The sequence below is a fragment of the Rattus norvegicus genome, chromosome X (assembly GCF_021556685.1).
Source record: "Rattus norvegicus strain SHRSP/BbbUtx chromosome X, alternate assembly SHRSP_T2T, whole genome shotgun sequence".
Classification (NCBI taxonomy): Eukaryota; Metazoa; Chordata; class Mammalia; order Rodentia; family Muridae; genus Rattus; species Rattus norvegicus.
In genome coordinates, this window is record NC_141554.1 from 48,250,984 (window position 1) to 48,264,771 (window position 13,788).

The following is a 13,788-nucleotide window of genomic DNA, read 5'->3' on the forward strand; positions in this document are numbered from 1 at the left end:
TATATAATGACTCTTTCTATTAAGATTTTATTGGTGTTGATATTAAAGCAGGAGATGTACAAGGAAACATTTGTAGTACTGAGCCTTTTACTTTGCTCCTTAAATTCATATATTAATGTTAAGTACATGATATACATGATTATGTAAATGTGTTTGTATGTGTCTGTGTGTGTATGTGTGTATGTACAGATAGTACTGAATGTGTATCCACATATAGTGCCATAGGTAGCCCACAAAATTTCACTTCACTATAATGGCTGAAACTTCAATTGTGAGGTCACAGCAGATTGGAATATGGTGACACCACATAATTCTCAGAGCTATAGATCAGGACTACAGTCTGCTCAAGACCTTGGGGCTGACTTGATCCATTCAGGAGTCCTAAAGGCATATGAGAAGAGTGTGAGAGGAGTGGTAAGTGGGGTGGGAAAGGAACAGAGTGTATTTGGGTCTTGTAGCCAAACTAATCACCTGCTCTGAACCACTGATAGTCACTAGTTCACTTGAGGATACCACTCAAGGTCAGTAGAGGCTCTCTTGACCTTCTACAATCTATGCTATGGGTTTAAATTCACTCATGAAAATGTACAGCTGACCTTTTTACATGTATACTTTCACAGTATTTTGTATATTCATAGTATTTTGGAATGGTTATCAACTATCTTCCACAATGGAAATTGTGCCCTCAGTGAATTTCAGGTTCTGTTTCTCCCTGCAGGGTGCCTAGAAACTACCAGTGTGTTGTCTACTTCTGTCAAGCTGCCTGTCTTAGGGACATTATATGGAATAACATGGTGACTGGCATATTTTGGGTACTTAATGTCCTCAAGTTTTATCCATGCGTCACATCTGTTTCTAAGGGTATACATAGGATTGTCATTATATTACCCATCAAATTGGCCTCTAATTTACCATGGTGTTGATATTTCGATGTATACTGTCTCTACAAACATAACATATGTTCTGCACTTGTACCCTTAGCTGGAGGCGGTATTTTGGGAGGTTCGAAACAGTTAAAAAGATATTACATAGTTGGAGGAAATTAAAATTAAAATTTGTGGTTTTGAAGATTTTCTCTTGTCTGTACTCTACTTCCTGTCCACTAGGAAGTGAGTAGAATCTGTCCATACTCTACTTCCTGTCCACTAGGAAGTGAGTAGAATCTGACCCTTGAACTCACAACAATAATGATATGCACCACACATCTAAACCAGTTGACCCAAGGGTTCAGACTCAAAGATACAAAAATATATGGAGATATTTTAATATTTGTTACAATAATAATCAACCATGCCACTTTAAGTTATTCTTTCTGTGTATTTTGCTCATAAATACATAATACAAATCAGCAGATATATATGCATTTGCAGTGGTTAAATTTAATGCTTTTCCAATTATACTGAGGTGTGAAAGATGGAACATGCACAAAACTAAAAACAATGATTTGAATTTCAACCATTCTTAGATTATAGTGATAAAGGTGATCAACACTCCATCATGATGCTGGGACATGGAATATTTTTCTGTCTTTGTGGATCTCTCTGTCTTACTCTACTCTTCTTGTCTCTATTTCTTTCCTCTGTAGGGGAAATAACCAAGGCGAATATTAAGAAAATGTTTCTCAAAGTCCAGCTATCTCATTCAGATACCTTTCCACTCAGTATTCTCTAATGAAAGGATCCAAAAGCTGGTTCTCTTGATTACTTGTTGATATCCAGAGAAATGATAAAAGAGGGAGATGGACATACAGCTTAGTAGTTTAGGCAGTATATTGATCCTGCAAAGGATTCAATTTTATTTTCAAATATTTGTGTAAAATGGCTCATAATCAGTATGACTTGAGTTCCAGAGTATCTGATACCTCTGCTATCCATCAGTACATGGAGTCTCACACACAACCCACATAATACACTATTAAAATAAAAATAAATAAATGACAATAAGAGAAATGGGCATGTTTATGCTTTCCTAATTTTATTGTAGATGCTTGTGGTTGTTTCAATATGCTTGTCTCAGGGAGTGGCACTATTTGCAGATATAGCCTTGTTGGAGTAGGTGTGACTTATTGGAGGAAGTGAGTCACTGTGGGGGTGTGTTTAAGACCCTCATCCTAGCTGCCTGAATGCCAGTCTTCTCCTAATCGCCTTCAGATGAAGAGGGGGAACTCTCAGCTCCTCCTAAACCATGACTGCCTTGATGATTCCATGTTCCTGCCTCTAGAATAATGGACTAAACTTCTGAACATGTAAGCCAGCCCCAATAAAATGTTATCCTTATAGGAGTTGCCTTAGTCATGTTGTCTTTTCATAGCAGTAAAATGCTAAGACAATGCCATAAAATACTCTTTTATAATATTTATATCTAATATTAGATCTTCCTTTCTCATGGTAAGTACATGTGCACATATCTATATCTATATCTATATCTATATCTATATCTATATCTATATCTATATCTATATCTATATCTATATCTATATCTATATCTATATCTATATCTATATCTATATCTATATCTAATCTCTATCTATCTATACATATATATGTATATATACATATACATATACATATATATATATATATATATATATATATATATATATATATATATTCAATTGATTCCTGGGAGCTTTCTCTATGCCAGGTCTCTTATCTCTTACATGACCTAGAGATGTCCTCTTTTCACTAATTCCCTAAGGTGTGTTTCTTGTAATCAGCAGAATGTTGCATCTACTGGGTTACTTTGTGTCTTTTATTGGTGAAATCGAGTCCATTGATGTTGAGAGATATTAATTAGTAATGGTTGTTAGCTCCTGTTATTACAATGTTGGTGGTGGTACTGTGTGTGTGTGTGTGTGTGTGTGTGTGTGTGTGTGTGTGTGTGTGTGTGTGTTTCTCTTCTTTTGGTTTTAATGTGAGGTGATTAATTTCTTGTGTTTTTCTGGGTGTAGCTATCCTTCTGTTGGAATTTCCCTTCTAGTATACTCCGTAGGACTGTGTTAGTAGAATGATATTATTTAAATTTGGATTTTTCATGTAATACCTGGGTTTCTTTATCCATGGTGATTGAAATGTATCATTGCCTGGGCTTATATTTGTGATCTCTTAGGGACTACAAGAAATCTATCTGTTCAGCAACTTCTGGCTTTTAGAGTCTCAGCTGAGAAGTCAGGTATATTTCTGATAGGTCTGCCTTTATATGTTAGTTGTTCTTTTCTCTTGTAGTTTTTGTTTTGCTTTCTTCATTCTGTGCATTCAGTGTTTTGTTGTTAGGAGCTGGGAAGATTTATTTGTTTCCTCATTGAAGGCCTCTATCATCTTCATAAGATGAGATTTAAGGTCATCATCTTGCTCTTTAGGTTTGTTAGGATATTGAAAGCTTGTTGTAGTAATATAGATAGGTTCTGATTGTGTCAAATTACCTTGGCTTTTGTTGATTGTGTTCTTGCAATTGCCTTTAGCCCTCTGGTTGTCTCTGGTTTTGGTTGGCATGCTAGTTTTTCAGACTAGCAGGCACCTGGAACTCATTGTCCCATGGGACAGCAGGCCTCCCTGGTAGCAGACAGAGTTGTGGCCTGGGGAATGGAGTGCACTGCCAAGATCATAGGTAGAGATGTAAAACAGAAGATGGAGTACAGAAATGATGGGGAAGTTCTTATGGCTGCTAGACTTGCTTAGGGTAAGCAGTTAGAGCATTGGGGTATGAGTGTCTCACATGGTGTCCTGGACTGGAGCCTAAAGGTAGTATTTTTAAGGCTGGGGGTATAGTTGCTTGGTAAACAGCTTTCAAACATGCCTGATGCCCTATCTTCAGCCTCCAGTATGAGAAAATAATAATTTGTTCAAGACAACTCATTAAAAATATATGTTTGTTTATATCCTATCTACTTGGATTGTTCTCTCTTGTCATTAAACATGATTTTATAAGAATAAAACAAAGAGTTATTAAAATGTAATACTGTGTTGATTTTAAATGCACATTCCTTTGCAAAGAGGGTTTTTGGCTTGTTGTTGTTAAGGTGCATGCTTCTGATTTTGTAGAAAAATTGGCTTCAAGGAAATGAAATTCTGTGGGTCACTTCCTATCACCCATACATTTTTTTCTTCTGGAGTACCAAGAAGGACACATGTAAAAGGCCCATGAACACTTTTTGGACAGGTAGTGTAGATCACTGTAGAGCATTTTCTTAGCATGCACCAGGTCTGTTTTAGTTAGAGTTTTACTGCTGTGAACAGACAACATGACCAATGCAACTCGTATAAAGACAACATTTAATTGGAGATGTTTTACAGGCTTAGAGGTTTAGTACATTATTATCAAGGTAGGAAAAAGGCAGCATCGAGGCAGGCATGGTACAGGAGGAGCTGAGAATTCTATGTCTTCCTCTGAAAGCTGCTAGCAGAATACTGGCTTCCAAACAGTAAGGATGAGTGTCTTAAAGCCCACAGTGATACAACTACTCCAACAAGGTCACACCTACTCCAACAGAGCCACATCCTCTAATAGTGCTACTCTCAGAGCAGAGCACATAGAAACCATTACAAGGTCTGAATTATAACCACAGTACTTTATAGAACAAGAATAACAAGTATAATAAGAAAACCCTCACAAAATTTACACACCTTGGTTTATGTCCATAATCTCAGAACTTGGGAGAATTAAATAGGTGAAATAACTAAATTGTGAGATTGTTAGAGACTACACAGTGATTCCAATGCAAGTCTTTCATATATAGTGAGATCATGCTCTAACTCCACACAAATAAATACATATCACTGTACAGTTTCTGCTTACTCTATACTGACTATTTAGCTGGCTTGTGATTGAGACATTTTCAGGTTCCTAAAACAGTTGTTTTGACATGTGGCAAGTATTACAGGTAATAAGTCTTTTGCTATATATTAATGTTTAGGATATATGCATATATCATAATTTGTCCTCTATTATTTGAAGCTATGTGTTTATTTTATTGTTAACTATGTAATTTTGCAGAAAGTTATATTATATATTCCTCTTTGCCCTGGAACTTACTACATAGAATATACTAGCTTTGAAGATATCTCTTTTATTTCTGTCTCCTGGCTGTTGAGTTTATAGATATGAGCCCCTACAAAGCCCCTAGAAAGCTTGATAACATTTTAATGAAGTCTTTTTTTATTTTCTTTTTGTTAAGAGTCAAGCATGTGGAAGAAATATCTAAAAATGTAAGCATCCATGTACTACAAATGATTAAATGCTGCTCAAGATTTTAGTTCAATCCATACAACCAAAAAATAAAAACCAAACAAAACAAAAATAAATACTCATAATCCAAGTTTCCCACATACAATGCAAATAAAAAGAACTTATATCCACAGAACTCCCTACTGCATGGTATTCATTTTACAGAACAGTCAAAATTTTATATTAAGATGTTGGGTAATACTCAGTCGAGTTAACTAGAAGTCAACTATGCTGTTTTATTTAGTTGACTTCTAGTTGACTCAGCTGAGTATTACTCAACATCTTAACATAAAATGATCTCTCTGTGTGTGCTCCTGTGTGGGATTATATGTATGTGCATATTTGTACAAATACCCATGGAAGCCAGAGTTGCTTGGAAATGGAGTTTCAGGCAACTGTGAACTGCTTGATGTCAATCTTAAGACCTGAACCAAAATTCTTTGAAACAGCAGATTATTCTCCAAAACATCAAGCCATCTCTCCAGCTACTAATGTATGACATATTTTTAAGGATGGAGGCACTATAATTATTTGCTCCATGATAGATTATTTTTTAGTTTTATTTATACATTTTATGTTCTGGTATATGACATGTTAGAAAACTATTAATTCAAAGGAAGAAATAAAAATCTCTGCAGCTTTTTAAATTTTATCTTAATAACTTAATGAATACCCTTGAAATTTAGTTTATATCCATAATTACAGGATACAAGCTATTTCATTCTGTGCTCTTTATATACAATATATTGCAAATGACTTACTTTGGCTTATCAAATTGATAATGGTTATAATTGGAAAGAGTAACAATTTAGTAGAGTCTATCATGCCTGGGATGACTTAGGACACTAAGTCTGGAGAATTTTTGAGTACCAGGACACACTAGGATGCATTAGAAAGGCTAGACTATGGGGAGAAGATGCAGGAAAAATCGGCAATAAAAAATAACTCAGCTGACACAGTAGAACTTGCCGGTAATTTTTGCTACTCAAGAGGCCAAAGAAGGTTTAAAAATATGAGGCCAACCACAGTTTTAGAGTGGGTCAAGGTTTTCCTTAACAAGTGAAATTCTGTCTCTGAAAATATTAAAAAAAGCAATGTAAGTGGAGAAGGTCTCACTTTCATATCTTGTGATCAAGATTGCAAAATTTTGAAAATATTTAGTATACAAATTCAACTAGCTTAGATCTACCCAAAAGAAATGTGACCATAAATCAAAAAAATTAATGTATGCTTTTAAACTCATAAAACATTGTTTTAGGTACTTCTTAGAGATACTATAAATGTCTAAAATTGAGGAGTGAGTAGGCAAACTAAATGGTTTATACTGAGGAATGCTAATTAGCATAAAAGGAAAAGGGCCTGTTTACGGTCTTACTGAAATGTCTACATGTGTTCTCCAAGGACCTAAAACTTGTTCAGATGGTCTGTTACACTTAACTGTGATGGAAGCTCAAGGCAGGAACTTGCTGGATGGAACTAATTCAGACACCATAATCCCTATGGCTTCTTCAATAGATCTTCTCACCCCACTTTCTTTTGTTTTTTGTTTTTTTGTTCTTTTTCATCTTTATTAACTTGGGTATTTTTTTTTAAGTTGGAATTTTTTATTTATATTTTTTTCTTTATTAACTTGAGTATTTCTTATTAACATTTCGATTGTTATTCCCTTTCCCGGTTTCTGGGCCAACATCCCCCTACCCATTTCCTTCCCCTTCTATATGGCTGTTCCCCTCCCCGTCCTCCCCCATTACCGCCCTCCCCCCCAACAATCACGTTCACTGGGGATCCAGTCTTGGCAGGACCAAGGGCTTCCCCTTCCAATGGTGCTCTTACTAGGATATTCATTGCTACCTATGAGGTTGGAGCCCACGGTCAGTCCATATATAGTCTTTGGGTAGTGGCTTAGTCCCTGGAAGCTCTGGTTGGTTGGCATTGTTGTTCATATGGGGTCTCAAGCCCCTTCAAGCTCTTCCAGTCCTTTCTCTGATTCCTTCAATGGGGGTCCTGTTCTCAGTTCAGTGGTTTGCTCCTGGCATTCGCCTATGTATTTGCTGTATTCTGGCTGTGTCTCTCAGGAGAGATCTACATCCGGTTCCTGTCAGCCTGTACTTCCTTGCTTCATCCATCTTGGGTGGATGTATATGTATGGGCCACATGTGGGGCAGGCTCTGAATAAGTGTTCCTTCTGCCTCTGTTTTAATCTTTGCCTCCCTATTTCCTGCCAAGGGTATTCTTGTTTCCCTTTTAAAGAAGGAGTGAAGCATTCATATTTTGATCATCTGTCTTGAGTTTCATGTGTTCTGTGCATCTAGGGTAATTCAAGCATTTGGGCTAATAGCCACTTATCAATGAATGCATACCATTTGTGTTTTTCTGTGATTTGGTTACCTCACTCAGGATGATGTTTTCCAGTTCCAACCATTTGCCTATGAATTTCATAAAGGCATTGTTTTTGATAGCTGAGTAATATTCCATTGTGTAGATGTACCACATTTTCTGTATCCATTCCTCTGTTGAAGGGCATCTGGGTCCTTTCCAGCTTCTGGCTATTATAAATAAGGCTGCACGTGTCTTTTTTATATGTTGGGGCATCTTTTGGGTATATGCCCAAGAGAGGTATAGCCAGGTCCTCAGGTAGTTCAATGTCCAATTTTCTGAGGAACCTCCAGACTGATTTCTAGAATTGTTGTACCAGTCTGCAATCCCACCAACAATGGAGGAGTGTTCATCTTTCTCCACATCCTTGCCAGCATTTGCTGTCCCTTGATTTTTGACTTTAGCCATTCTGACTGGTGTGAGGTGAAATCTCAGAGTTGTTTTGATTTGCATTTCCCTTATGACTAAAGATGTTAAACATTTCTTTAGGTGTTTCTCAGCCATTAGGCATTACTCAGCTGTGAATTCTTTGTTTAGCTCTGAACCCCATTTTTAATAGGGTTATTTGTCTCCCTGCAGTCTACCTTCTTGAGTTCTTTGTATATTTTGGATATAAGCCCTCTATCAGATGTAGGATTGCTAAAGATCTTTTCCCAATCTGTTGGTTGCCGTTTTGTCGTAACCAGTGTCCTTTGCCTTACAGAAGCTTGGAAGTTTTATGAGATCCCATTTGTCAATTCTTGATCTTAGAGCATAAGCCATTGTGGTTTTGTTCAGGAAATTTGCTCCAGTGCCTATGTGTTCAAGATTCTTCCCCACTTTTTCTTCTATTAGTTTGAGTGTATCTGATTTGATATGGAGGTCCTTGATCCACTTGGACTTAAACTTTCTACCGGGTGATAAGCATGGATCAATCTGCATTCTTCTACATGTTGACTTCCAGTTGAACCAGCACCATTTGCTGAAAATGCTATCTGTTTTGCATTGAATGGTTTTGGATCCTTTGTCAAAATCAAGTGACCGTATGTGTGTGGGTTCATTTCTGGGTCTTCAATTCTATTCCATTGGTCTATCTGTCTGTTTCTGTACCAATAACATGCAGTTTTTTATCACTATTGTTCTGTAATACTGCTTGAGTTCAGGGATAGTGAATCCCCCAGAAGTCCTGTTATTCTTGAGGATTGTTTTAGCTATCCTGGGTTTTTTGTTATTCCAGATGAATTTGCAAATTGTTCTGTCTAACTCTTTGAAGAATTGGATTGGTATTTTGATGGGGATTGCATTGAATCTGTAGATCGCTTTTAGTAAAATGGCCATTTTTACTGTATTAAACCTGCCGATCCATGAGCATGGCAGAAGATCTTTCCATCTTCTGAGGTCTTCTTCAATTTTTTTCTTCAGTCTTGAGGTTCTTATTTTACAGATCTTTTACTTGCATGGTTAAAGTCACACCGAGGTGCCTTATATTAATTGGGACTCTTATGAAGATTGTCGTTTCCCTAATTTCTTTCTCGGCTTGTTTCTCTTTTGCGTAGAGGAAGGCTACTGATTTATTTGAGTTAATTTTATACTCAGCCACTTTGCTGAAGTTGTTTATCAGCTTTAGTAGTTCTCTGGTGGAACTTTTGGGATCAGTTAAATATACTATCGTATCATCTGCAAATAGTGATATTTTGACTTCTTTTTTCCGATCTATATCCCCTTGACCTACTTTTGTTGTCTGATTGCTCTGGATAGAACTTCAAGAACTATATTGAATAAGTAGGGAGAGAGTGGGCAGCCTTGTCTAGTCCCTGATTTTAGTGGGATTGGTTCATGTTTCTCTCCATTTAGTTTAATGTTAGCAACTGATTTGCTGTATATGGCTTTTATTATGTTTAGGTATGGGCCTTGAATTCCTATTCTTTCCAGGACTTTTATCATGAAGGGGTTTTGAATTTTGTCAAATGCTTTCTCAGCATCTAATGAAATGATCATGTGGTTTTGTTCTTTCATTTTGTTTATATAATGGATCACGTTGATGGTTTTCCGTATATTAAACCATCCCTGCATGCCTGGGATGAAGCCTACTTGATCATGGTGGATGATTGTTTTGATGTGCTCTTGGATTCGGTTCGCCAGAATTTTATTGAGTATTTTTCTATCGATATTCATAAGGGAAATTGGTCTGAAGTTCTCCTTCTTTGTTGGTTCTTTGTGTGGTTTAGGTATAAGAGTAATTGTGGCTTCATAGAAGGAATTCGGTAGTGCTCCATCTGTTTCAATTTTGTGGAATAGTTTGGATAGTATTGGCTATGAGGTCTTCTATGAAGGTCTCATCGAATTCTGCACTAAACCTGTCTGGACCTGGGCTCCTTTTGGTTGGGAGACCTTTAATGACTGCTTCTATTTCCTTAGGAGTTATGGGGTTGTTTAACTGGTTTATCTGTTCCTGATTTAACTTTGGTACCTGGTATCTGTCTAGGAAATTGTCCATTTCCTGCAGATTTTCACGTTTTGTTTAATATATGCTTTTGTAGTAAGACCTGAAGATTTTTTGAATTTCCTCTGATTCTGTAGTTATGTCTCACTTTTCATTTCTGATTTTGTTAATTTGGACACACTCTCTGTGTCCTCCTGTTATTCTGGCTAAGGGTTTATCTATCTTGTTGCTTTTCTCAAAGAACCAACTTTTGGTTCTGTTGATTATTTCTATGGTCCTTTTTGTTTCTACTTGGTTGATTTCAGCTCTGAGTTTGATTATTTCCTGCCTTCTACTCCTCCTGAGTGTCTTTGCTTCATTTGTTCTAGCGCTTGTAGGTGTGCTGTCAAGCTGCTGACATATGCTCTCTCCTGTTTCTTTCTGCAGGCACTCAGAGTTATGAGTGTTTCTCTTAGCACAGCTTTCTAGTATCCCATAAGTTCTGGTATGTTGTACTTTCATTTTCATTAAATTCTAAGAAGTCCTTAATTTCTTTCTTTATTTGTTCCTTGGCCAGGTTTTCGTTGAGTATAGCATTATTCAACTTCCACGTATATGTGGGCGTTCTTCCCTTATTGTTATTGAAGACCAGCTTTAGGCCGTGGTGGTCTGATAGGATGCATGGGATTATTTCTATCTTTCTTTACCTGTTGAGTCCCATTTTTTGACCAATTATATGGTCAATTTTGCAGAAAGTACCATGAGGAGCTGAGAAGAAGGTATATCATTTTGCTTTAGAATAGATTGTTCTATAAATATCTGTTAAGTCCATTTGGCTCATGACTTCTCTTAGTCTGTCAACATCACTGTTTAATTTCTGTTTCCATGATCTGTCCATTGATGAGAGTGGGGTGTTGAAATCTCCTACTATTATTCTGTGAGATGCAATGTGTGTTTTGAACTTTAGTAAGGTTTCTTTTACATATGTAGGTGCCCTTGTATTTGGAGCATAGATATTTAGGATTGAGAGTTCATCTTGGCGGATTTTTCCTTTGATGAATATGAAGTGTCCTTCCTTATCTTTTTTGATGACTTTTAGTTGAAAATTGATTTTATTTGATATTAGAATGGCTACTTCAGCTTGCTTCTTCTGACCATTTGCTTGGAAAGTTGTTTTCCAGCCTTTCACTCTGACGTAGAGTCTGTCTTTGTCTCTGAGGTGTGTTTCCTATAGCCAGCAGAATGCAGGCTCATCTTTGCGTATCCAGTTTCTTAATCTATGTCTTTTTATTGGGGAGTTGAGACCACTGATATTGAGAGATATTAAGGAATAGTGATTATTGCTTCCTGTTATATTCATATTTGGATATGAGGTTATGTTTGTGTGCTTTTCTTCTCTTTGTTTTGTTGCCAAGATGATTAGTTTCTTGCTTCTTCTAGGGTGTAGCTTGCCTTCTTATGTTGGGCTTTACCATTTATTATCCTTTGTAGCACTGGTCTTGTAGAGAGATATTGTGTAAATTTGGTTTTGCCATGGAATATCTTGGTTTCTCCATCTATGTTAATTGAGAGTTTTGCAGGAGACAGTAACCTGGGCTGGCATTTGTGTTCTCTTAGGGTCTGTATGACATCTGCCCAGGATCTTCTGGCTTTCATAGAATCTGGCGAAAAGTCTGGTGTAATTCTGATAGGTCTGCCTTTATATGTTACTTGACCTTTTCCCCTTACTGCTTTTAATATTCTTTCTTTATTTTGTGCATTTGCTGTTTTGACTATTATGTGACGGGAGGAATTTCTTTTCTGGTCCAGTCTATTTGGAGTTCTGTAGGCTTCTTGTATGCTTATGGGTATCTCTTTCTTTAGGTTAGGGAAGTTTTCTTCTATGATTTTGTTGAAGATATTTACCGGTCCTTCGAGCTGGGAGTCATCACTCTCTTCTATACCTATTATGCTTAGTCTTGGTCTTCTCATTGTGTCCTGGATTTCCTGTATGTTTTGGACCAGTAGCTTTTTCTGCTTTAAATTATCTTTGACAGTTGAGTCGATGATTTCTATGCAATCTTCTGCTCCTGAGATTCTCTCTTCTATCTCTTGTATTCTGTTGGTGATGCTTATATCTACGGCTCCTTGTCTCTTCCTTTGGTTTTCTATATCCAGGGTTGTTTCCCTGTGTTCTTTCTTCATTGCTTCTATTTCCATTTTTACTTTCTTCAACTGTTTGATTGTGTTTTCCTGGAATTCTTTCAGGGATTTTTGTGATTCCTCTCTGTAGGCTTCTACTTGTTTATTTATATTTTCCTGTTTTTCTCTAAGGGAGTTCTTCATGTCTTTCTTGAAGTCCTCCAGCATCATGATTAAATATGATTTTGAAACTAGATCTTGCTTTTCTGGTGTGTTTGGATTATCTGTGTTTGCTTTGTTGGGAGAATTGGGCTGCAATGATGCCATGTATTCTTGGTTTCTGTTGCTTGGGTTCCTGCGCTTTCCTCTCGCCATCAGATTATCTCTAGTGTTACTTTGTTCTGCTATTTCTGACAGTGGCTAGACTGTCCTATAAGCCTGTGTGTCAGGAGTGCTGTAGACCTGTTTTTCTGTTTTCTTTCAGCCAGCCTGTAGTTTTTCCTATCTAGAGGTCTTCAGCTGTTCCTGTGGGCCTGTGTCCTGAGTTCACCAGGCAGGTCACTTGCAGCAGAAAAGTTGGTCTTACCCGTGGTCCAGAGGCTTACGTTTGCTTGTGGGGTGTTGCTTATGAGCTCTCTCCTGGGGCAGCAACCAGGAGGACTTGTACCACCCTTTCCGGGAGCCCCTGTGTACCAGAGTCCCAGGTGGCGTTTGGTGTTTTCCTCTGGAGTCAGAGATGTGGGCAGAGTGTAGTCTCTTCTGGTTTCCCAGATGTGTCTGCCTCTCTGAAGGTTTAGCTCTCCCTCCCATGGGATTTGGGTGCAGAGAACTGTTTATCCGGTTGGTCCCTTTAGGTTCCGGCAGTGTCTCAGATGCAGGGGACCTGCTGCTCCTGTGTCCTTATCTATGGGAACCCAGAGGCTGTATACAGTTTCCTCTTGGGCCAGGGATGTGGGCAGGACTGGGCAGTGTTGGTGGTCTCTTCTTCTCTGCAGTCTCAGGAGTGCTCACCTATCAGGGCGGTGAGCTCTCTCTCCCACGTTGTTTGGGAGCAGTGAGCTGGGGGCAGGGATCTGCGTGGTTGGGAATCCAGCTAAAAACCTCACCCTCCTTTCTTATAATGGCAGGATCATCTATCTAGGCATTACACTGCCTACAGTGGGCTGGGCCCTTCCCACATAACTCACAAATCAAGAAAATGACCTTACAGTCATGCAAACAGGCAAATATAATGGTGATATTGTCTCAATTGAAGTTACCTCTTTTTGGGTGATTCTAGCTTGTGTAATGTTCATGCAAATTATTCAGCACAGCATGCCAGTAAGAAGCTTTAATTTTATTATTATTTTTAAGACAGAGGTCTTCAGAAACTTAAGGAACTTATGAGGTATAAAGATAACTGGTGGTATATATACAATTAAAATTTTATTGTAATTAATAGTTTTCATAGAAAATGAATAGAGTAGAGATGCTTATTTTACCAGTTATTCTAATCTAGACATCAGTCATAATCTTCCAAAAAGGAGACAGTGGAAACTTAGATATTATACCTTAACTTTTAAATTTGGATTTTGCAGTTCTTACAAACAGATTAAAATAATAAATAGTATACAAGTTGCCTAGACAGCATAATGATTCCAGAAAACTATAAACAGCTTTCCAAATAT

General features: G+C 37.5%; 1 pseudogene across 1 annotated transcript in view; it reads left to right on the plus strand.

The window, feature by feature from the left end:
- The first annotated feature begins 328 nt into the window (after positions 1–328).
- The window catches only part of Cldn34b4 (claudin 34B4), a 33,116-nt pseudogene continuing 19,656 nt past the window's right edge, over positions 329–13,788 (plus strand). Inside the window, exon 1 of the transcript XR_015647068.1 lies at positions 329–414. The product of XR_015647068.1 is annotated as a claudin 34B4, transcript variant X3 (transcript). The remainder of the gene's footprint in view (positions 415–13,788) is intronic.